This window comes from Crocuta crocuta, unplaced genomic scaffold, assembly GCF_008692635.1.
Source record: "Crocuta crocuta isolate KB4526 unplaced genomic scaffold, BGI_CrCroc_1.0 scaffold788, whole genome shotgun sequence".
NCBI lineage: Eukaryota > Metazoa > Chordata > Mammalia > Carnivora > Hyaenidae > Crocuta > Crocuta crocuta.
In genome coordinates this window covers 287,165-310,519 of record NW_027530636.1, presented here as the reverse complement: position 1 = coordinate 310,519, position 23,355 = coordinate 287,165, and the positions used below count along the sequence as shown (strand labels likewise).

Below are 23,355 nucleotides of genomic sequence, written 5' to 3'. Positions count from 1 at the left end.
TAACAAGACAGGAAACACCTAACTGTGTAGGATGAATCCTGTATTTGATGAGTCTAAGGTTAAAAGGATGTGAATAGAAAAAAAAAAGTTCCCAAGCTATATAACAAACAAACTGAAACAATTCTTGCTCTCTGACTTTAAAATGGTGGTAATGAGGAGAACCTGGGGGGCTCAGTTAGTTAAGCATCGGACTTTGGCTCAAGTCATGATCTTGTGGTTCACGACTTAGAGACTTGCATCCGGCTCTCTACTGTCAGCATAGAGCCTGTTTCAGATCCTCTGTCCCCCACCCCACTCTGGCCACCCTCCCCCGCGTTCTCTCTCTCTCTCTCTCTCTCCCCGCCCCCCAAAAATAAATAAGCATTTAAAAAAATTTTATAATAAGCATTTAAAAAAATTTTATAAAACGGTTGTAATGACAAATGGGAATTGCGGTAAATCAATGCTTAAGATCTAATGAAATTGTCACAACTGAGTAAAACTAAGTTCTGGTGCTTAAGGTAAAGCTCTCTCACATTGTCCCTAGCACCCCTTCGGATGTGCTCTGAGATTTTACTGAGCTATACGTAGAACCAGGGTGAGGATACACAGGCACAGCTGGGAACCTGCACAACTTTTGAATAGGAAATTCACAAATGCCACAAAACGCACCACTGACCAAGCAGCCAGATGATCAACTCCTCTCCTCACAGTGGTGTTCCTGAACTTCAGTGCCAAGTGAGAGCACGCCCCTGGAACACACAACAGGGCAGTGAAAGAAATAGTGGCCTCGTGTCTTCATCTTTCTTTGTTGTTAACTTCATACTTTTCCATAGAAACAGAGCTCTCAGTTGTGGCCTCTGTTGAGAGCACAGAGGGAGGCCTGTGCAAGTGTACTTTCTGTGGGTCTCTATACAGGGAAATAGTTCGTTGTGCACTCCCAACAATCTCTGAGGGCCAATGTGGCATGCTCTTCTCTCATGTTCCTATATGGCATCATTCACCCGGGATTCTGCCTCTTCTCAGAGGCTTCTAGGCATGAAGTGCTCACCACCAGGCATAACTCCAGAACTCCCAGGGCTTTCCTCAGTCCCCATGCCCACTGGTTCTTAAGGAGCAACAGCTCACAAAGTCATTAACGTGAGCATCTTCTATCCCACTTCCACTATAGTACAGTTGGTCTGTGAACCTGATTACAACTCTTGTTCATTTTTCTCCAAATTGTTGGGTTCTGTTTGAATCTGTATTTTGACTCCTGGCATAATAAGATATCTATTCCAGCTTAATGTCATCAGAATAGCTGATATCTTCTTTAAATTTAAGCCCTTTTTTGAGATGACTAAATACAAAGTTCTACAGAGCATCACACAAGGTCCTGTTCTGCCAGGCTAACATCCAACCCAGTGGTTTTTCACCTTTCAGAGGGTCGGTTATCTTTTATGAATCTGACAAAAGTTAACGACTCTCAGAAAATGCATGTGAGCACAAAGTTTTACAATCATTTCAGGGAATTGATAGATTTCTTCAGACGTCAACAGACTGACTTTACCTTGGATCTTCTGATTTGCACTGATCTTCCCCTTCTCTGAAAACCTGCAACACCATGGTGTAGGACTTTGGATCTCATTTGTTCAATTCGTAAGTTTTTACTCAGTGCCCTGCACTGTGCTAGAACTGTTTCAGAAGAGTTCCTTTGTCTCCTCTTAATTCTCCAAACCAATCTTTCTTCCACTGATCTTATCCTCTTTCAATCTATCCTCCAAATTTTAAAGTGCTCTTTAAAATACTTTTTTGTTTATTTTTAGAGAGAGAGTAAGCAGGGGAGGGGCAGACAGAGAGGAAGAAAGAGAATACCAAGCAGGCTCTGTGCTGTTATTGCAGAACTGGTCCTGGGGCTGGATCTCATGAACCTCTGGGCGGGAATCAAGTGAGATACTTAACCGACTGAGCCATCTAGGCGTCCTGTCAAAGTGCTCTTTTAAAATATCATGTATTGATCCTCCCGAAAAACACCTGAATGGCTCACTATATGGGGCATCAACTGAGCTCTGCTGAGCCTGTGCCCTCCCCACACCTGCACCAAACTCCAGGAGGTTCTCAGGACAGGCTTCACTTACTCTCCCCTCCTGGCCTTTCCACATGCAGCTTCAAGATAGACCAACTCCTAATCGTCCCACTAGGACTCAGTGCAAGGATTATTACTTATAAAAAGCATTTCCAGATCCTAAGCACCCACAGTTGCTCCCAGAGCATCTTCCCCTGGCAACTGTGCTTTGTCATCATAATCATACAGCTGCACAATAGGTTGTTTCTCTACCCAGCTCTCCCCTTAGCACAACAGGTCTGTGAGGGTATTAATCTACAACTGTGTCCACAAGACCAGATACATGGTAGATGTTTGCATTATTTAAATAAGTTCTTCGGTTTAGTGGTTCAACCAATTGATTTTCAGAGCCTAATCATTTTACAGTGCTACTTGAGAGACTTTGAAACTTTTTTTTTTTTTGCATTTGACACTCAACATTACCTAACTTAGATTTTTAAAAGAGCACATCTAGTCCATAGTTTTGCAAAAATTTACTTTCTTGGTGAAACTGTAAAAAGTCTAAAGCTTTGTACAGTTGAACAGTACCTCTCACAGTATAAACACTTTCCATTTCGAATTAGAATTTAAAAAATTTAGCCTAGATTTTTAACTATACCTGACATGGTCTAGTTTTTTTTTAAGTTGAAGTATAATTCACATTCAGTGTTTTATTAGGTTTGGGCGTACAACATAATGAGTCAACAATTCTATACATTACTCAGTGCTCATGACAGTAAGTATACTCTTATGACAGAGTCCAGTTTTTAGTGTACTTGGTCCAAGTACTCCTTCAAGCATGAAAGGGTAAAGAAACCTAGTTAAACATCAAACTTCTAAAACTGATCATTAGTGTTACTAAACTGTCAATCTTTCTCCTACTCAGAAATAAGACAGTGACAAACCAGATTCCATGGCAGAGTTAGAGTTAAGTGGGCCTCATTATCAGTACCTTTTGTACTAGCTACTAAGAGCCTGTAAATGGCTCATGCAGCCATACATTTCCAGGCCATTTATTTCCTTGTGTGACATATTATGAGAAGAATTTTACGTTTTGCAACTAACTTTGAACTTAATGAAAATGAATCCTTTTTAAAAGTTTTATCATATGAATAATCATTTACAGGGGAAACCAAACTCTCTCTAGTGAAGCAAGAGTATCATCCTTTCTCACTATGTCTAACACATTCATCTCCTAAATATATGTTTATCAGCCATACTATCTCTCTAAGTGAGATCTCTCAAGAGTGCTCTGGGCTATCAATACACAGGAAGGACCCAGTGTTAAAAACAGTCTGGTGCCTATGAGTTCCAACTCTGACACACCATTGTGAGCAGGTCCAAGATGAAATTAACCAGTGGAAAGAATATGGGAAGGCAGAATAAACTGCCCCAAAAAACCAGGCCAGAGTCAGAAAAAAAATCACCAAAAATACAGTCCCATTCCTAAGGAGATGACACTGCAACAAGTCCACCTGAGTGGACAGGCTGACCTGTCATTATTCTGAGTCAGAGACACACTGAAGTTTCTCTCATGACCAGCAACATGAGGTAATCTGCAGTACTTTGTTAGATAATTGAAGGATGTTCTCAAAAGATGCTTTCAAAATATGGTAAATTTTATTCCCAAAGGAATTTGAAATAAAATTTCAAGTAACTTATCCCATCCACATTTTGAAAGGGCTGAATAAAGGGTGAGTCAGTGTAAGGGTATGAGAAGGAAACCAAAAATATTCCACGTTTAGCAGTTTTTGCTATTCTTGGAATATAAGCACACAGGAAGTCATTTCACTACCAAAGTCCTCAATTTTTCCATTCAGAAACAGAAGCAACCGAATCAGATGATATCAATGGTCTTCTCCCTGTATTAAAAGGACTTGATTTTAAGAAAGGACCTGAGTAACATGATGTGCCAATGTTAACTAAGCTCTGACACAGCACACTTTACCGTCAGTCACTGCAATAGTAAGAAATCCCATTCTTGAGTAAATTAGAAACTCAAGGGTCAGGATTTATGCATCAGCTCTTCAAAAAACATTTCCTGGAGGCCTAACATATGCCAGGTCCTCAGAGTGGAACAGAGGCAGGAGCAGAGGAGAAAGACACTGAGCATCTTTGAACTTTTCTTGATTGTTGTTCCCTGTACACTTTCTCTTTCGGTCAAAAGAACTGCTCCAAAAGTAAGATCTAATGAGAATACAAAATGCCATGAAAAGGCAAACTGATCATCCCAGCCCCAAAACACACCTGCTGCAAAACCAGAGACCACCTCCACAACAGAGCCCTGAGACCATAGAGAAGGAACAAGGAAGTAGATGTCTGCAGGAGACTGTACTTTTCCTCCAGAGCATATATTATAACGTTAGTACCTCATCTGATGTAGTAAACATGTTTTTGGAAAACTGAGTATAAGATTAAACTTTCATAAACAGAATAATTTTTAATTCTCCAAAGGAACTTGTTTTAAAAAGAAATCCTACTGGTAATATTTCAACAAAGAGAGCTTTTCTGAAAATAAAGATTTTCACACAAATCAACCTAAAATATGTTATGATTTAATATAGTTTTTTATAACATTGCTATAAATATTGTTTCTACTCTTTCTACCTGCCCACCTTATAGCTCGATACATGCTGAGCCTGTTTCTAAACTAAACTCTCATTTTAAAAAATCCAATAGGTTAAGTACTTGTGTGTGAGAGGAGGGAAGAGACAGTTATTTCCACGTTCCAAGAGAGGCAATCTCACAAGCCAGCAGTTTTGATCTTCTGAGGACCTGGAAGAAGAAACAGTTCTGCTCCCTGCTCTGGAATTCAAGAGGTGTGTCATAAAAAATAAACCACAATACCTGCCCTACCCCAGTATAAGATCATTACAACAGTTAGCACAGTCAGCACATCAACACTGACCTCAAAACTGTTTTCACCAAGTTCTCAAAATATTTCCAGGTTCTGTATAAATTCTAATCTCAAAGGCAACAACATAAAAAAAAAAAAACTTTGTGTTGCCTCATTTCCAATGTCAGCATTATCACTTACTGTTATTTTTCCCCCTAGCTCAGATAAAAGTTCAATTCCATGACAAAAATAGAATTTAAAATTTTAAGAAAGCTCTAAAGACATAATTATTTCAATGAGGACAGTATTTCCTGCATAGTTTTACCATTTGAGAGTGATCAATGACAATTATTTGATACAAAAAGGTATTCATGATATAATGCTATGTGAAAAAAAGAGCCCACTGCTTCCATTTTACATGAAAAGACCACATATGTATATACCATATATGTATGCATAACCACACATCCACAAACACCACAGAGTCTGGAAGAATATATACCTTCCAAAATATCTCCGGTTGGCAGTATATGAAAAGATTAAAAATTATTTTTTCATGTGGATTATTTATATTTTCAAAGTTTTTTATTATAGAAATAATATAGTTCTATTTAACAAGGAACCAAAATTTAAAAGGCTTGAAGTAATGAAGACAAAAATTAAGATCCATTATTCCACCTTCCAAGGGATTTCCAATCAAATCAGGAAGAAAGGACACCTCAGAAACCCTCAGTATATATAGCCAAACATTGACGATCTTCTAGAATGGGTTGGATTTGAGTGAGGATCTGCAGTACAGAAGAGGATTTGGGGAGAGGGAAGTAGAGGACACTCCAGGTGGAGGAAACATTAGTGCAATGTGACTGACAGCGCTATGTCAAGGGGAAAACGAGACTGGCAGAGTGGTGGGTCTTCTAAGCCAGGACCACAGCTTTCACGGTAGCATGAAAAAAATGGAAAGCCTTGTGCAGAGGGTCTCATTGCCCAAGTGTGAGATGAAGGTCCAGCTGAGACCGTTTGTGAGACAGAGAAAGGGACAGGCACAAACAACATTACAACAGGACTGATGGGCAGGGCTCAGCAAAAGGGCAAGAGTGTGTTGTGACCACCCCAAGGCAATCATTGCACATTGAGAGAGCCCCGAACATGTGGCAAGTCTTGCTCTAAGGACCAGGGACCCAGTGTCCTTGCAGGACTTCCAGTCTACTGCTGGTACTAGTACTAACCATATAATCACACAAATACAGATTTAAAAACATATGAAATGACAGAAGAATACAGTACCATGAGAATGTTTACAGCAAGGAGTGGGGAGGGATGGCAGGGAACCATTTCCTGAAACAGAAACATTAGATCTGATATCCCCAAAAACCCAAAAGATGAGGAGTCACTAAGGCAAGAGGGCCCAAGGTGTGGGGAGCATTCGTGGAAGCAGGGCCAGCTGATGCAGAGACCCAGGGCCAAGAGGAAAGGAAATCTGACCTTGTGGCTAAGGGGAAGTGCTGGCAGGTGAGGTAAAGGATGGCAGAGGCACATTTCAAAGGGCCTTGCATTGTTTAACCTAAGAGCAAAGGGAAGCCACCATACTGTTAAACGATCAAATCTGCTCCACAAAGACTGCGCTCACAGTGGCACATGGAGAGGGTGGATTTTAAGGAGCGAATGGGGATAAGCATGGAGGCAGTGCAGGGAAGAGATAACAAACAGCCTGAGCTACAGTGGTATGAGAGGAATTTGGGACGCAATGGAGAGGCAGGGGCAGGAGAGGCAGTATACTAGCACTGACACTCTTAACATCACCCCACATTCTGTTAGTGACGAAGCAATAACACTGACCTGGGGAAATACAGCATGAGCTGTCTTTCATGTTCCTTTAATCTTGTTCACAGAGAGGCAGGCATTTTAAACCTACTTTGAATCTGATAAAATAGTTTTTAAACAATGTTTACAAAAGAAAAATCTGGGACACAAAAATGTTCACCTCACACTACTGCAAAGTTCAAAGTCTCCTCACCCTCTAATATGGTTGGTCATTACTAACAACAGCAGGGTCTGAGTGCCTGCCAAACACACTGTGCATACTAATTTAATTTTCATCTCAGTCCAATGAGGTGTGTATCGTCACTCTTCCCATTTTGCAGATGAGGTTACGAAATGTTAAAACAGTTAAATGTCTTTTTAAAATTATATTATTATTTTTTTTTAGAGAGAGAGAGAGAACATGAGCAGGGAAGAGAGGCAGAAAGAGAAAAAGAGAGAGAATCCATGTTCAGCATAGAGTCCCTTGTGGGGCTCGATCCCATGATACTGGGACCATGATCTGAGCCAAATCAAGAGTCAGATGCTCAATGACTGAGCCACCTAAGCACCCCAGCAGTTAAATGTCTTGACCAAACAACACAACCAATAAGGGAGATAATGTGGATCCCAACCCGGGTCTACCTGACCCAAATGTTCCTGTTTCAGACTAGACTGTCTCTGGGTCCCCAAATGCTCCCCTCACAGATCACCAAAAGGTCACTCTGAACTAGAACTGCGTTTCAACACTGACAAATCTAACCCAGGAAGCTTCTGGATAGCACAGGAACCTGACAGGCACAGAACTCTGAGGATAAGTCCCAGACTATAAACACAGACTAGAAACAGCCAGCCCACATTTTCCATCTTCGAAAATGAAAAGTAGTCATGTTCTAGATGAATACTGTGAATGGGCAATCTGAGGATTTGGAAGAGATCTATGGGGCACTCCCGTACAATCCCCATTAATACACATCTTCTTCCTTGGCCAACTTTCTCCCACTGGTCTGGAAGTAAAGGCCAGTGAAAGAAAGGAGTCAAATTAGTAGTCTTAAATTTAACGAACTCCTGGATTCCTCTGAGTTCTGCAGGTCAAAATTACCAATGCTGCCTTATTTCCTTGCAGAGTATATGTGATTACTCAATGTTTCCATTAGTTCTGGAAAAAAGGGCAAAAATTCTAATGAACACAGGTTTCCTCTATCAGAGCAAGTCTGCTGAAACCATGAAGACTGTTACATGGCAACAAGGGAGGCTCTGGAAGTAACTGAGACAACAGAGCAATGTTAGGAGGGTGTGGGTGCAGGAAGAGGCCCTCAGAATGTGACCAAACCCATTTCAATTCCTTTGAGAGCACTTCACACCACAAACAAATGTTAGTGTTTAAGCCATACAAACCACCTGCTTCTGGTACCTTATAAAGGAGGCTATTCCAAAACATAAACCAATCAATATGTGAGAATAATAAAGAAAAAAAAACCTATGCAGTTTTATTCCCTAATCCTGATATTAAGAAATCCCTGTCAAGGGAAAAAAGCTAACTCCTAAAGCCATATTTGATTGGTCTACACATACTAGAGAAATATGTTCTACTGAATAAAAATTCTTAAGATAGAGATGAAATATCTAAACCTTACTGAGATCCATATCATGCAAAGCAAAGGAATTCATCTCTTAGCAAATGCCCCTCTCCGTCACCTGGGGACCCAGCTTCTTCCCTTACATTCACTACAATTTAGGAAAAAATACCTTTGTTAATACCTATGTTTACTGAGTGCTTCCTATGTGCCAGGCATGCTCTGCATGCATTTATCATATTTATTTTCTGCAGTGATCTAATAAAGTAAATAACATTACTATTCTTATTCTAAAAATGCTGAAATTGTGGTAGCAGTACAAGTAATCTGTCCAAGATCATATAGTTTTTATGTGATTAAGAATTTGAAACCTTATGCTTGGTCTTAATCATGCTTTTAACCATTATAATGTGCTGCCCCCTAGCTAGAAAACGGCTATTCTTCTCAACAGAAGAGAGCTTATGATCAGAAATTACTTTAAAATTCAACCAAGGCTAATAAACACAATGTAGTATCCTGGACAGGATGCTGAAATAGGCAAAAAGACACTATGAAGGTAATGTAAGATCTTAACAAGAGAGGAAACTGGGTGAGGGGTATAGACTGAACTCTCTATCTTTGCAACTTTCCCATAAATCTAACATTATTCTAAAATAAAAATTTATTTTAAAAATTCAAAACTATAATTCACATGAAAGAGAGCTAGTATCTCCAAAAAGTAATTATAAGAAAGAAAAATGGGAAAGGGTTCTCTTCCAAATTTAAGGAAATTTAAGAGACATAACAATCAAACGTATTATTAAAGTATGGCCTTTGTTTAGATCCTGGCTCAAATAAACCAACTGTAAAGGAATATTCTTAGGATAGGTGGTAAAATTTGATCAGGGACTCGGTATTGGTTGATGCCAAAGAATTATCACTCATTTAGTTAGATGTGATACTAGCATGTGTTTGTATAAGAAAATGTCTATATTATCAGAGACTAATTCTGAAGTATATGGAGATCAAATGACCTAATGCCTGGGATTTGCTTTCAAACACTTAAGTAAATTAAGCGAGGAAAAAAGACCCCAATAGCCAAAGCAATCTTGAGAAAGAAGAACAAAGCTGATTTCAAACTATACCACAAAGCTACAGTAATCAAAACAGTATGGTACTGGCATAAAAACAGACACACATTTCAATGGAACAGAATAGAGAGCCCAGAAATAAACCCATGCATTTATGGTCATTTAATTCATGACAAAGGAGCCAAGAACATGCAATGGGGAAAGGACAGTGTCCTCAGTAAATGTGCTGAGAGAACTGAACAGTTATATGCAAAGACTGGCACTGGACCACTCTCTTATACCACAGATACGCACGCACAAACACACTAACTCAAAATGGATTAAAGACTTAAACATAAGACCTAAAACCATAAAACTCCTACAAGTAAACACAGACAATAAGCTCCCCCACATCATCTTTGCAATGATTTAAAAAAACTTTTTTAATGTTTATTTATTTTTGAGACAGAGAGAGACAGAGCATGAGCAGGGGAGGGGCAGAGAGAGAGGGAGACACACAATTTGAAGTAGGTTTCAGGCTCTGAGTTGTCAGGGCAGAGTCTGACACGGGGCTTGAACTCACAAACTGTGAGACCATAACCCGAGCTGAAGTTGGATGCTTAACTAACTGAGCCACCCAGGGGCCCCATGCAATGATTTCTTTTTTTAATTTGAAACCCAAAGTCAAAGGAATGGGAAACAAAAATAAACTAAAAAGCTTCTGCACAGCAAAGAAAACCATCAACAAAATTAAAGGGCAACCTACCGAATGGGAGAAAATACTTGGAAACCATACCTCACATGAGGTTTAATATCCAAAACATAAGAATGTGATCACACAAGTCAACAGCAAATATAACAATCTGATTTAAAACTAGGATGGGGGTAGGGGGAGAAGGCGATGCATCTGGGTGGCTCCATTAAAATTTTTTCAAAAAAATAAATAAAAATAGTTAGAGGATCTAGACATTTTTCCAAAGAAGATATACAGAAGGTCCAACAGTGCTACTCATCACCAGAGAAATGCAAATCAAAACCAGAGTGAAATACTGTATCACACCAGTTAGAATGGCTAGCTACTAACAAAAAGACAAGAAATAATGAGTGCTGACAAAGATATGGAGAAAAGGGAACTGGAGTACTGTGTACTGGAGGTGGGAAGATAAATTGGTGCAGCCACTGTGGAAAACAGTATGGAGGTTCCTCAAAAACTTAAAGACAGAACTACCATATGATCTAGCAATTCCACTTCTGGATACTTATTTGAAAGAAACACAAACACTAACTTTAGAAGATATCTGCAACCCCATGTTTATTGCAGCATTATTTACAAAAGCCAAGACATGGAACCAACCAAACTGTTCACTAAGAGAAGAATAAAGAAAACGTAATTTATATACATAAACATATATTCATGTATACACACACACAATGGAGTATCATTCAGCCACAAAAAAGAATGAAATCTTGCTATCTGCAACAACATGGAAGGACTTTAGGGCATTATGCTAAGTGGAATAAGTCAGACAGGGAGAGACAAATATTGTATGACCTCACTTATATATGGAATCTAAAAAAAAAACCCAACAACTCATAACAGATTGGTGGTTGCCAGATGTTGGAACTGGTGGGTAGGCAAAACAGGTGAAGGTGATCAAAATGTACAAACTTCTAGTTATAAAATAAATCATGGGAGGTACATTTGGGTGGCTCAGTCTGACTTTGGCTTAGGTAATGATCTCACCACTCAATAATCTGAAGCCCCCTGTCAGGCTCTGTGCTGACAGCTCAGAGCCTAGAGCCTGCTTTGGAATCTGTCTCCTCCTCTCTCTGACTCTCCCATGCTCATGCTGTCTCTCCCTCTCTCAAAAATAAACATTAAAAACAATTTTTTAATAAAAAAAATCATGGGGATGTAACATACAGCATGATGACTGTAGTTAATGATACTGTACTCTATATTTGAAAGTTGCTAAGAGTAGATCTTAACATCCTCCTTACAAGAAAAGAGTCTTGTAACTATCTTAATGGATGTTTAGACTTATTGCAGTAATCATTTCACAGTATATAAACATCAAATTATTATTCTGTATACCTGAAACTAATGTATGTCAATCATATCTCAATTAAAAAAGAGAAAACAAGGATATATGAAGCAAATATGGTAATATAGTAACTAAGGGGGGTAATGAGGATATGGTGGTTCATTTCTTCCATTTTTATATTAGAAAATTTTCATACTAAAATTATTTTAACTTACAACAAATTTCAACCAATGGGGATGAAACCAGCATAAGTACCTACCTTCAAGTCAAAGCAAAATAATACCCTGACAGGCACAGGAGAGAGGAGAAAAGAATATTCTAGGTAGAGAAGAAAGAAATGGAACAAAGGCACAAAATGGTGGTAAGCTGACCCAGAGAACAGTGGGTAGCCTCATTTTGTGAAAAAAGAGTCGAGCAGAGGAGTGGGAGGGAGATAAAGCATCAACACAGTCAGGGTCATATTTTGAAGACCTGTCAATGCCAGGCGAGGAAATTTATTGACATGTGATAAAAGCTCACAAATGGTTTGGATTCAGGGTGGACAGGGTTACAGGCCTGGATAGATCCATCTGTGAACAACCAGCTAGGCAGCAAGATGTGCCATGCGAGGACAGAAAGAGAAGACTCCAGAATAGAGGTGGAGCCTTCATGACTTAACAGGTCAAAAGGTTGGTGAGAAAAAACAAAACAAACAAGAAAAGCATGTACACTTAAACAGGATATTCTTTTGCAAACACCTAGCCAGACAATGCCCCAAACAAGACCACTTCAAACCTATAGCACTTTCAAATCATCCACCCACCTCCTTTCCTGTCAGTCATTCTTGCAGATAACCTTGCCTACCTTAGAGAAAACAGAAGTCATCTGAAAGAAGCCACTTTGACTATCTACAAGCCCTCGTTTTACTATACTTCTTTCAGGATGACTTCCAGTTTCAACAGAATTTAATAAATGGCACAAAATAACGCTGATTCTACATTATTGTCATCTTGTTGTAGTGCTAATTAATGATAATGATGTTTATGGTGTTAATGCTCTATATACTATTTCATGTAATGGTCAGTACACCCTGTGAAACAAGTGCTATCCCTATTTTGCAGAAGTAGAAACCAAGCTCTGTACTTAGCAAGTGACAGCACTGGAATCTGAACGGGTACACCAGCCCCCATGTCCCCAATCTGTAATCACTCTACTGTACTGTCTCTCTAAATGTCTATCATTAAGAAAAAAGATGTAAAAAGTTGTGATCTCTTTAATGGAATACTGTATAGCTACAAGTGAAAAGTAATTCACTAAAGCTACATAAATCCATATAAATTAATCTAAAAAATAATGTTAAGTCAAAACTCTAAGTTTCATAGTAACACAAATAGTATACACGATATACAATCTAAAACAAAATAAATAATCTTATGCACTGTTAAGAATACATTAAATGTGTAATAAAAGTATCAAGACATTTAATACAAGTTTAGGAAAATGGTTTCCTCATGGAGGAAAAGTAGAGGGGAAGATAATTGAAACAGGAAAGTATACCAAGAAATTTCAATTATATTTGTTTTTTAAATTATTTTTTGATGTTTTTTAAATTCTTAAATTTTTATTTATTTGAGAGAAAGTGTGTGTGGGGGGGGGGGGGAGGCAGAAAAAGGGGAAGAGAGAGCGAATCTCAAGAAGGCTCCCACTATCAATGGAGAGCCTGATTCATGGCTTGAACTCACCAACCATGAAATCATGACCTGAGCCAAAATCAAGAGTCAAGACACTTAATTAATAGTCTGAGCCATGCAGGTGCCCTTCAACTATATTTGTGTTTTCTTTCTTAAGATATGTGATAGGCATTTGAAGCCTCCTTCTACTAAATCCTATACCATCTTTTCTTTTCTTTTCTTTTCTTTTCTAATGACAAAAGAAGGATGAAAATACAGAGCAGACATTTGCTTACAGCGTATTTGGAAGTCCACAAATTTCAAAGCACTGCTTCTGCCATCATGTGGCTCCTAAAGATATTACATGTACACAATTTTCAGAAAATGAAAGTTTAAAAAGAGGCATTGTTAATTCGCAGGTACAAGATCATATGGATGTAACCCACAGAGAAGCCTGAGTAAGCCACCCACTTGATATATAACCATTATTAAAAACATTTTACCACTTCTAAAAATAACAAAACAGAAAGCATAAAACATTATGCTAGATGCCAAAGAGTAACACCAGACCCCTATCTTACACCATTCACCAATATTAACTTGAAATGGATTAAGGACTTACATGCAAGACCTGTAACTATAAAACTCATAGGAGAAAACACAGCAGAAAAGCAACTTAACATCTGTCTTGATAGTGATTTTTCAGATAAGTCACCTATAGCACAAGTGACAAAAGCAAAAATCAGTAAGTGGGACTACATCAAACTAAAGAACTCCTGCACAGCAGAAGGAGCAATCAACAAAATGAAAAGGCAACCTACCGAATGAAAGAAAATATTTCCAAATCATGCATTTGGAACAGGTTAACTAAGAACAGGTTAATTTATAAGGAACTCATACAAAAGTTATAAGGAACTCCAACATTTTTAAGGAACTCATACAATTCAATAACCAAAACACAAACAACCTGACTAAAAAATGGGCAGAGGCCATGAACAGATTTTCCAAAGATGTAAAAACAGCCAACAAGTTCATGAAATGTGCTCAACCAAACTCTCGAAGTCATCCTCAGCAACTTCTTTCTCACCAACCCACTCACCAAAAGCAGTTGATTTAATGCATGAGATGTCATCTCTAGTTCACTCTTCGTTTATATTTACATGTCTAAGGCCCTTCCCATGTCCTGCATACCCAGCTGATGACCCCATCCTCACTCTCCCTTCCTTAAGAGGTTGGGTTCAGAGTCAACCAGCCTTGAACTCAGATCCCAGTTTTGATAATTACTAGCTAATTTCTTCTTAAGTTTATTTATTTACTTTGAAAGAGAGCATATGAGTGAGAGAGAGGAGAGTGAGAATCCCAAGAAGGCTCAGTGCCACCAGCACAGAGCCCGATGTGGGGCTTGAACTCATGAAGACACAAGATCATGACCCTAGCTGAAACCAAGAGTTAGACACTTAACTCAATGAACAACCCAGGCCCCCCATTCTTCTTTTTTAAAAATGTTTATTTCTTCATTTTGAGAGAGAGAGAATCCCAAGAAGACTCCACACTGTCAGCACCAAGCCCCACGTGGGGCATGATCTCACAAACAATGATGACCTGAGCCAAAATCAAGAGTCGACACTTAACCCACTGAGACTCTTTTCTTTCTTTTTCTTTTTCCAAAATTTTAACGTTTATTTATTTTTGAGAGAAAAAGAGAGAGACCAACTGAGTGCAAGTGGGGGAGGGGCAGAGAGAGAGGGAGACATAATCTGAAGCAGGTTCCAGGCTCTGAACTGTCAGCACAGAGCCTCATGCAGGGCTTCAACGCACAAACTGTGAGATCATGACCTGAGCTGAAGTCAGATGTTTAATGGACCGAGACACCCTGGTGGCCCACTTTTATTTCTAAAAAGGGAATTGTTATAGCCATACCCCACACAGCTCCTATGAAAAGCACATGGGTTAATGGAGGTCAAAGTGTGGGAGGAGTAATGGAAACCTCACTGAAAATGGCAGGAAGCCCTGAAGGGGGAGCTCTCACTAATGCACCATCACCACTCATAACCACCAGGAAGAAGGAAAGTAATTGTTAATCTTGACAAGGAAGGGCACTTTTCCCACAGGAATTTTATCTCTGGCTTTTAAGAAAAAGTAGGACAATCCCTTCCTGCTCCAGAAAAAAATCACAGTCTCAAACTCCTGTTCTTCCCCAGTGAACTTTTGTTCACAACAATCCTCCCCAATTTCCCCTTAACACCTAGTAAAAGCGACCTTCCCTTTTTCCTTTTGGACTTACCTGTGGTTTGCCATAGTTTACTTGTCCCAAATTGCAGTTCCTCTGCTATTCCCAAATAAACTCTTTTTTTTTTCCTAGGAAAATAACTGGCTATTTTAAAGGTTGACAAGTGGCACATAGTGTTACATATAAAATAAATATCACCATTATCATCAATATTTCTCCTTTCCCTTACTGCCATCAAAGTTTTTCTTAATGCAAATCTGATCATACTGTGTCTCAGTTTAGAAGATGTCTATAGATGTCTATTTTATATGGGATACAGTTTAAAGACTTCGGTATAACATATGAGACACATGTAGGAGTGCTGACAATACTGACGTTATCCTTTGGCCCTCTATCATGTTCATGTTCAACTGATGACCTCTTTGGGGGCGATATGTTCCAGACCCCTTGGAGACTAACGTGCATATCTTAGAAATGTCTGCCATGGCTGGGATGGGTGAGGCTTGTTTTAGCATCTCTGTTAGAGATAACATAGCCCTTGATGCCCAGGTAGTGCCATAAGATCTAATTAAAGGTTAGCTGTCAGGTGCATACAAGCCCTTTGAGGTGTGTGCAAACCCTTTGATCTCACCATAGTGCCCTGCTGCATGTCCCCTTGTTCTATAAAATCTGTGGACTAAGATCCGGACTTTATGGAAAATAACTATGCAGCTGCCATGAATTGTCTTCTGCCCCATCCTCCCCAGCCTCCCCCCCACCCCTTCAGTAAATTACCCTGAATAAAAGTCTATAAACTGTATGGAGTCACCTGCCTCCTTTTCTGGTCTCAAAGTGCCTTTTCAGTTGGGGGAACACTTTACTGTCCCTTCCCCATCTTCTAACAACATAACCCTTCACAACGTACTTACCTTTCTGGCCTCATTTTCAGCCACTTTTCCCCCTTCCAACTGTGAATCCCCTTCCCACCATGAGCCTCCTTCCCTAACCACTGTTCACCTAACTTAGCACACCCTTTTGTGTGCCCACAAGGACAGGCAGGGGAGAGGCAAAGGAGCCAGTGGGTTATACTATACTTCCATAAAGCTTCCACCACAGCAAGGAATGATCACATCCCTACCCTGCAGCTCTGGTACCCAAGTGCCCCACAGAGGAAAGGCTGCACCAAGCTCCTAAGGCCTCCCACTGGTTTTTCTGCCATTCTATTACATGGCCACCAGCAAGTTTTCTGCAAAGACTTCACTTTCCTTGCTTTTACATCAAAGACAGTACGTTTGTTTACTTCACAATCTTTCTGTAAGAATTAAATAGCATATTAATTAGAAACAGAGTGGGAAAAATAATTACTATAGCAATGTCGGTCACTGAATGGTGTGACCTCAGTATACTACTACTGGGTCAGAGAGAAGTCAGGAGTATCAGAGGTCAAAAGTGTCTGTAGTAGAGAGTGTAGACCTCTATACAATTCCTTAAGCATGTTTTAAGGCACTACTGAAGTACATGTAAGGAGATTATTCCTTGTTCCTTAATCTTTGCTCCAACAGAACTATTCCAACATGAGCCTCCCACCATCCATAGATGCCTAAGGCCATCCCCAAGCCTCCAGGCCTTATGTGACATCTGCTATAGGTAGAAATATCTGCTTTGATTTAAATTATGGGTCAAAAATATCCCCCTTGGTTTACAGAATTCAAAAATGAGGCTTTAATCCCTATCAAAATTTCAATAATGTTTTTCTGCAGAAATAGAAAAGAAATCCATCCTAAAATCCATATGAAATTCCAGGAGATCCCAGAAAGCCAAATCAATTTTGAAAGAAACAAAGTTGGAGGTCTCACATTGATTTCAAAACTTACTATAAAGTTCCAATATCAAACAGTGTGTAATTAGCATAAAGACAGACACACAGTCCAATGGTACAGAACTAAGAGACTAGAAATAAAACCTCACAAATATGGTCAAATGATTTTAGACAAGGGTGTCAAGACCATCCAATGGGGAGAGTCTTTTCAACAAATGGTAGCGGGAAAATTTATATCCAGAAGCAAAAGAATAGAGTTGAACTCTTAATCTTACACCATATACAGAAATTAACTCCAAATGGGTCAATTAAAACTCTTAGAAGAAAACATATGGTAAAAGCTTCATGACGTTAAATTTGGCAATGATTTCTTGGATAGGACACCAAAAGCAGAGGCAACAAAAGTAAAAATAGACAACTGGAACTTCATCAACATTAAAAACTTCTGTGCATCATACACAGAGGAAGGAGGCCACGAGAACGAAGGCAGGGATGGTAGTGATGCTTCTACAAGCCAAGGATGCTAAATTGCCAGTAAACCCCCCAGGAGATAGGGGGGAGACATGAAACAGATTCTCCCCCACAACTTCTGAGGAGGAACCAGCCCAGCCAACAACCTGATCTCAGACACCTGGCCTCCAGAACCAAGAGACAATAAATGCGGTTGGTTAACTCCTCAAAACAAAAAACAAAAAGCACACACAAAACACACACACACCCACAGACACACACACACACACACACACACACACAAATCCACAAAAAAACCCTTCTGGCACCAAAGGACATAATCAACAGTTAAAAAACAACTCACGGAATGGGAGAAAATGTTTGCAAATTATATATTTGATAAGGAGTTAATATCCACATCTATAAATATATAAAGAACTCATACAAATCAACCGCAACTGAATAAGCAACCAGATTAAAAAGTGGGCAAGAGACTTGAATAGACTTTTCTCCAAAGAAGATATACAAATGGCCAATAAGTACATGAAAGGATACTCAATACCATTAGTCATTAGAATAATGTGGATCAAAATAAAAATGAAATTAAAAAAAGAAAAAGAGAAAGAAAGAAGGAAAATAACAAATGTTGAGGATGTGGAGATACTGGAACCCTTCTGCAATGTCAGTGGGAATATAAAATGGTGTAGTCACTAGGAAAACCAGTATGGTCATGCTCAAAAAATAACAGTTACTATGTGACCCAATAATTCTACCTCTGGGTATATCTAAAAGAACTGAAAACAGGGACTCCAAGAGATGTCTGTAGACACATGTTCACATCAGCATTATTCATGACAGCCAAGGAAAAAGTGGAAGCAACACAAACATCTGGTGACAAATGAATAAACAAAATGTGATATATACATACAATTAAATATTATTCAGCCTCAAAAAGGAAGGTAATTCTGAGAAATACAACACTAATGAGCCTTATAGACATTATACTACATGATATAAGCCAGTCCCAAAAAGACAAATACTTATTATTATTAAACTTAGCATGAGGTATCTGAAGTAGCCAAATCCATAGAGAAAGTAGAATGGTGGGTGCCAGGAGCTGGGGAAGGAGGGAAATGGGGAGTTAAGAGTTTTAGTTCTGCAAGAAGAAAAGAGTTCTGGAGATGGTAGCACAATGTTCATGCAGTTAACATCACTGAACTATATCCACTTAAAAATGTATTTTGCCTTGGAGGCCTCCAGGTGGCTCCGTCAGTTGAGCGTCCAGCTCTTGATTACAGCTCAGGTCATGATTCCAGGGTCACAGAATCAAGCCCCACATCAGGCTGAGAGTGGAGCCTGCTTAAGATTCATTCTCTCCTTCTTCCTCTGCCCCTCTCCCCTGCTTGTGTGCTCTCTCTCTAAAATTAAAAAAAAAAAAAAGGTATTTCACTATTATTTTAAAACATGAGTCTCAAAGCTGCAAAGTGAAGGACCTGAATGATTGTGAAGGATTCTAATTCATCCTTTTCATTTCTCAGGTTTAGGAAAAGAATTAAAGAAAAAGAATTAAAGTCCGAGAGGGAAGAGAACTGAGAGCAGGACCCTAGTACACAGCTTACCACCAAACAATAAAAATAAGTAAATATAAGAGGAAAAGACTAGAAGACATGGTTAAGTGGAACAAACACCACAAAGTAGGTGGCACAATCACAGGAAGAGGATGAGGGGGAAATTCCAAGAACATTTTCAAGTAATTCCTGTTTTGCTGCAATAGAAGTCTGAAACTATCATTTATCTTGCTCTGGGTAGAGCTGAAGGCGGTGGAAATTCCCATATAAGGTAGTTTGTTCATGGTTATTTCCTCAGGCAGACATTACAGCTCCCATCTGAAAAAGGCATTAGGCCTTTGGAAGAAGAGATTCTTTTGTCAACACCACACATATATACATTGAAAGCCGTGGTTCCAGTCTTAATGGTTAGTACATTCGCCAAGAGGTGTCATACCTCTGGGTAAACATGGTTCAGCATCTAGCACTCAATGCCACAGTTTTCCTGTGGTTGTTACTGGCAGTAGTGATAAAGACTGGTGTGACTTTACTGCTGTCCATAAATGGCCCTTCAGTTCGTAATATGTCTTAGATAATATGGTAATGTCTTTACTTTCTTTTTTACTTTTTTAAAGATTTTATTTTTATGTAATCTCTATACCCAACATGGGGCCTGAACTTACAACCCCAAGATTAAGAGTCACATGCTCCACTGACGGGAGCCAACCAAGCGCCCCATGTCATTACTTTCTTAATTAAAAACATTATTTTTTACTTTGTTAATTTAATAGTTTAAATTTTTATTGAAATATAGTTTAGACACAGTTTCATTAGTTTACATTAGTTTCCAATGTACAACACAGTGACTCCATAACTCCGTACTTTGTGCTCTGCATCTTTCCTTTCCTTTGAAGAACAGTCCTGCCTTCCATGTACGGTCCCTTTCTTCCATGTTTTTCCATTTTAGGGGCAATAAATGTTCCTGCCCCATTTTAATACCTCCTGCCCCACTAATGTTCTTCTGCCCCATCTTAATACCTCCCAATGACTTCAAGGCAAAGCCTCTACCTTTGATTTTTCAGGATGAGTCTCAAAGCCTTTTTCTTGGACCTCTGCTCATTTGGTAGCCACATGCAGCAACTTGAAATGTGGCTAAGTTAAGATGTGCTTTAAGTGTAAAACGGGCCGGGGATGTCAAAGATTTAGTTCACAAAAATGTTAACTACCTCAACAGTTTTTAATATGTTACATATGTATATAGCTTGGACAACAGCTTGGCATACGGAGTTAAAGAAAATATATTATTAAAATTAATTTCTTCACCTGTTTCTTTTTGCACATGGCTGGTAGAAAAGTTTAAACCACACATGTGATGTGGCTCATATGTTTACTGGATAGGACCAATCTAGGATTACTGAAAAAGAAATGTATCCCAGAAAATAAGGGGCAGTCGTAGCCTGGACTAGAATCCTGGCTCTATCTCTTATTAGCCAGGGCAGATTTCTTCACCTGCAGGTTAGATTCTCCATTTATAAATGCAGGCATAATAAAACCTCCTCGATGTTTCAATGGCTTCAATAGAAGGAAAACATTTAAGCACTTAGCAGCATAAAATGCATTTTCAATAAATGTTACTTCCCCTTCTTGGAGTCTTAGAAACTCTGTGGATACGTTTAGCTGCTGATTTAGTTATCTGGGGGTTAGTCATAGAAAGTCTGGATCACAAGAGTCTTTTTTCCTTCCTTTCCACTCTAATTACTTCCACAAAATCACCTTTACCAGGCAGGGATATGAGGCGGCTTCTAGCAAAATCTGTCCCCTCCTGACACCTGCATTATCTATTCCCATCATTTGTTTATCTGTCATATTTGTCCCTTCACCTCTCCACTGGTACGCACATTAACAAATCATTAAGACTTATGTCAAAATTCTGGATACTATTCACTTTCTCCTTAGGACCGTTATCAATAGCTCATTGCTACTGCCTAAATTTATTTGTTTTTAAAATTTTCTCTCATATTCTCATTCTCTCTCTCTCTCTCAAAAGTAAATGAGTGGAGAAGGGGTAGAGAGAGAAGACACAATCTGAAGCAGGCTTCAGGCCCTGAGCTGTCATCACAGAGCCCAAGGTGGGGCTTAAACCCACGAACTGTGAGATCATAACTTGAGCCAAAGTTGTACACTTAACTGACTGAACCACCCATGCACTCAGCTACTGCATAAATTTAAATGTAGCTTTGTTATAATTTTAGCCACTTCATGTGTGTGCACTCCATTCTCCTAAGATGCATTGATACATCCTTTATTTCCCTCTAGTGTCTCGTCAGATACACAATGAATGAAGACCTTTATAATGGTCTTAGAAAGAAGTAAAATCAAACTGAATATTGACTTTTGATTACTGACCAGGCCAATCAGGATTACAGGGAATGAAAAGCAATTTCTCTAAGAAATCACACGAGATTTGGCAGTCTGGAGTTTATTTCTGGCTGATCTGTCTGTGAAAAAAATTTTTTATGATTTCCTCCAAACTGCTGCTAACAGTGTGCTGAGCTGGTAACCCTGAAGACTGAATTCCCCTCTTGGATGATGCTATTTTCTTATTTTCCACCTGACTTTTCCCAAATACTCGCCATTATTTATTATAAATGCCAATCCTTTTGAAAGTCTGGCTGAAAGAAGTTTATTATGCATCAATGCAACTTAGTCTCTGGATCTCATTCTACCTCTAGGACCCCTTCCACAAGAGGACAACTCCAGGTCCTGGTGGGGCTGGGGGAAAGAGAAGAAGGACCAGCTTCTGACAGATTTCCTCCCTTTAGAAAAGATGGAAGACAGTGACAGAATCAGAGGGGGAAAGGGAAGAAAACAAAAGAGGAGGGGAGCAGATTTAAGAAAGAAAAAAGCAAAAGAGAGAGAGGAAAATCTCTGCAGTAGTAGTCAGGTAATGGGAGTTCTCCAAGTCCATCCTCCACAATGCAATGTTACCATATCCCTTCCCTTAAAAATCACTCAAAACTTTTTATCATATTCAAGACCAGTAATCTATGCGCACTCCCTACCACTCTTATCTTGCAAACACATCTTTCTACCTGGCACATTAGATGCCTTTTGAATCTCTTTCATTCACTGTATACTCATTTATTGAGCACTTTAGCTGTAGGCACTGGAGATACAGGAGGGAACATGGAAGACAAAGCCCCTGCTTTATCGATTTTATGGTCTGGTGGAAAGGGGCAGTAAAGATACGGCATCTGAAAGAAAGAGGAAACCAAAGAAAGGGCGCATATCAAATATGCCCTTGCAGACCAGAATAAGGATTCCAGGTTCCACTTAGGTGAGGTGAAAAGGCAATGGGAGGATTCTGAACAGAGCAGTAAAACTGATATGCAAACCTTTGCTCAGGATGTCACCAACTCTGGCTAGAAGAATCTCTTTCCCCATCATTGTTTAAATGCTGAAATTTACTCATTCTTCAAAGCCCAACTTAAGAATCAACTAAATGGTGCTGGTCCCTGAGAATTACAGGTCACTCCTACTTTTGGTTATCCTCCCAAACTTGACAATACTCATGTTGGTCGGATTATGCTTGGTTATTTGTGCGCAATTTTTTTACACTTGTATGTATATTTATCCAAAGTATCTTTTTCATTTTTTTTACTCTGTGAGCCATCACACTGCATTGTTGTTGCAAGGCAGTTAATCTGAAGTTAATTCCTATTAACTTGCAAGACCCAAAGCAAAGTGATCATCCTTTTTTTAACTTTTTATTTCTTGTCAGTGAAAAAAATAATTCTGTTCTCCTAATACTATAACTATTGCATATTTCATGACTGTGTATTTATAAAAAATATATCTATAAATATAGAACATATACAAAATAAGTAAGTTCCTTATATATCACCCCTTCTATACCACCCCTATGTTCCTCTCAAGGTTATCATGCTCCTGGAGATTGACTGCAAAATAAATGTTTTCATAAAAACATTTAAATCTCTAAGGAAGTAGTACACTGTATAAAGCAGATCATGTGTAAGGCACAAGATCCTTTTAGGGTGAATAATCACTTCTCAATAAATGTTTTACAAATGTAGCTTTGGTACACTAAGATTGCTTTAAAAATGGCCTGCTGATTTTACAGACTTATATAGGTTAACAAATAAATAACTCAAGTAGTTATAGTTGCTTTTTCCATACCATGGCAAGACAGATATTCACTAACCATAATGCTAAACAATATATAATTATTTATTTATTTTAAGACCCTACACAGAATTTGGTTTAAAAATATTTAATGTAATAAAATGACAAAAAG

At 38.9% G+C, this 23,355-nt stretch overlaps 1 protein-coding gene across 2 annotated transcripts in view; it reads right to left on the bottom strand.

The window, feature by feature from the left end:
* Positions 1 to 23,355, bottom strand: part of LIMS1 (LIM zinc finger domain containing 1) — a 123,263-nt gene that overhangs the window by 73,762 nt on the left and 26,146 nt on the right. The window lies entirely within an intron of this gene.